Source organism: Dermacentor variabilis, chromosome 3, assembly GCF_050947875.1.
Source record: "Dermacentor variabilis isolate Ectoservices chromosome 3, ASM5094787v1, whole genome shotgun sequence".
NCBI classification, from domain to species: Eukaryota; Metazoa; Arthropoda; class Arachnida; order Ixodida; family Ixodidae; genus Dermacentor; species Dermacentor variabilis.
The window spans coordinates 157,213,266-157,216,118 of record NC_134570.1 but is presented as its reverse complement, the minus strand read 5'-3'; the positions used below and the strand labels follow the sequence as shown (position 1 = coordinate 157,216,118).

Sequence of the window (2,853 nt, the reverse complement as noted above, 5' to 3'; positions counted from 1 at the left end):
TTGTGCACAAACCATCGACACTGATTGTCAACGTAAGCGAACAGCCCAATGCTTCTAAAAAGCTATTTGTTTTACTGAAGTGGCTTTTATATATACCTGGTGTCTCTCCCAAAGTTGCGATTTTGTGCACACTGTGAGTTTGGTGTTGGGCTGCTGAGCACGAGGTCGCGGGATCGAATCCCAGCCACGGCGGCTGCATTTCGATGGTGGCGAAATGCGAAAACACCCGTGTACTTACACTTAGGTGCACGTTAAAGAACCCCAGGTGGTCGAAATTTCTGGAGTCTTCCACTTCGGCGTGCCTCATAATCAGAAAGTGGTTTTGGCACGTAAAACCCCATAATATATATGAATCAAGTTCTGGTGAAGTCCGCCTAAGATGTTATGTAGAAATTCGCGACCGATGGTGGCAACGCATTGCTCTAACCATTATAGCCACGATCACATGCGTCAGACTATAGTTTTACAGGGAAGCTGTTAGCCTCTGGTTGGTAGCGATTTTTCGTGGCGTGTTCACCCAAAAAAGAAAACAGCTGTATAAATGCGACGTGCCAATGTGTGATGGGTCATAGAAATACACATCTAGCACCGGAATCTGTTTTTAGTTTGTTCAGCAGGCCCCGCCCAAACAGGTAGGGCCTCACAAAAATTGGCCTATAGGCTCATTGCAGTGTCCCTCCCAACGGTAACCTTTAGTAAAAGGCGAAAGGTTAATTCGTGTGGGTGCTGAGGAGAGACCTGAGCAAAGATACCTAGGTTCTGGGCCGAGCGGCGCCGCACTCGAACAGACCCTCGCACTTTAACAAGTTTATCTGTTATTTTGACATGAATAATTGATCTTGTGTTCTATATTACGAATAATTATTTAAATAAGCCGACAGAAGCACACTCTCCCTGCAAGATCTTTATTTGAGTTTCATTAAATTCTTACGTTTTATAGCGTATTATTGCAGAAAGTGTTCAGCGGCCCCATGCACCAGGACCTCGGAGCAGCGTTGGCAGTGCCAGCTCGCGACGAAAGCAGTTTTTAAACCTTGGCAGAAAGCTGGTGAGTGTGTTATGTGGGGATTTCTAAGCGTGCGTTTATTAAATGGGTAGAAAGCATCAGGCCACTGTGGTTCGGGATGCTGTGCTTAGGGAACCGTGTTCGAGAACAGCTGTAGCAGAAATAATTTCATTTTAATGTGATTAAGGTTTTCCGCCTTCTTTAGCCCCATTGAGCTTATCATATATATATATATATATATATATATATATATATATATATATATATATATATATATATATATATATATATATATATATATATATATATATATATATATATATAGCTCGGGCCACTAGGTATTTACTCATGGCCGTGATGCCGCTGTAGTTGTTCAGTCGTCGTCATTCCAACTTCGTCGTCTGACTGTCATCATGCCATCGTCGTCGTGATGCCGTCGTGCTTTTTCCATCGTCGTCCCTCTAGCTTCGTCATTCGATTCTCTTCATGCCGTTGTCGACATACACTCATGGTCACGACGTTGTTGCCATAACCTCGTCGTTCTGCCATCATCATGCCGTTATCATGCCATCGTCGTCATTCAAACTTCGTCAACCTACTCTCCTTATGCCCTCACCGTTACGCCGTGGTCTTCAGACAGTCATTGCCGTAACATTCTCGTCACGCCGTCGTCGTCGTCACGTTGTCGTCTTACCTCGCATCACTAGAGAAACCTCATACCAGTGTCGTCATACCGCCTTCGTCATTCCACCAGCGTCATTTTTCGTCATCATATCGTAATCTTGCTACCTTCATTTAATCATGGCTATGAAGCCGTTGTCTTGCTAGGACGTCCTTGCGTGGTCGTTATGCATTTGTTTCCGTACTGTCGTCGTGATGCCGTCGTGGTCGTTCCGTCGCCGTCATTCTAACGTCGTCAACCTACTTTCCTCATGCCTTCATCTTCATACCATAGTGATCATTTCAGAATCGTCATCGCGTTGTCGTCATACCACCTTCTTCGTTCCATCTACGTCATTCCCTCGTCGTCATACAGTCGTCGTCATGCCGTCATGCTCGTGACTGACCTTGGCAAGTATGGTGGATGCCGAGAGAGAGAGAAGAGAGAACGCTTAATTTTCATTGTACTAAGGGAGTCGAGAGCCCTCAGTTCAGGGTCCACCAGGTAGCTTCGGTCTTGTAGGCTGGCTGCCTGAGTCAGACATTCGGCGGTCGGGTTGGGGTGAGTTCAGTGGGGTATGAGTGGGGGAGGGAAAGCAGCCCCAGATGACATGCGGGCTGTTGAGGTGGTTTCAACAATGTCGGCGGTGAAAGGTCTTCTGTGAGGAGGCCACGAAGGAGGTGTATGCGTGCAGGGTCGAGCAGTGTGTTAGTGCCTGGCGAATGAGGGTCGCGAGTGCGCGAGTGAGGCCAGGGCGAAGCTTTGGGAATTTTCTTCACTCGTCCCGGTACGGGTGTAGCTTTTGGGGTTTCGCTACGCGATCGCCGGGGCTTGGCGCAGGGATGTCGGGAGCCTGGAGTAACATCTCACAAGCAAGCTGGTTAGCTCGTTCATTCCCCAACAGTCCTCCGTGACCAGGGACCCAGACGATCTCTACTGGGTTATGTATGTGTTCGTGCAGCTGTTTATTAATGGGCGCCGGAGTTCGTTGTGAATGATTTTCCTGCACGCCGCCATGGTGTATGTGAGCATTATTGGGATGATATTGTAACGTAGGGGAAGTGCTCGATGGCAGAGGCTATTGCGGACAGCTCTGCCGTCGTAGGGTCTCGGGTTGGGACGAGTGAAGTGTATACGGTAGAGGGGGAGTGGTCAGCCACGGCAATTGCCGAGCCTTTATCCCTTG

The 2,853-nt window shown here is 47.9% G+C and overlaps 1 non-coding gene across 1 annotated transcript; it reads right to left on the bottom strand.

The window, feature by feature from the left end:
* Positions 1-620: 620 nt before the first annotated feature.
* Positions 621-746, bottom strand: LOC142576907 (U5 spliceosomal RNA). Its single transcript, XR_012827023.1, has one exon. It is a non-coding gene; the product is annotated as a U5 spliceosomal RNA (small nuclear RNA).
* Between the last annotated feature and the right edge of the window lie 2,107 nt (positions 747-2,853).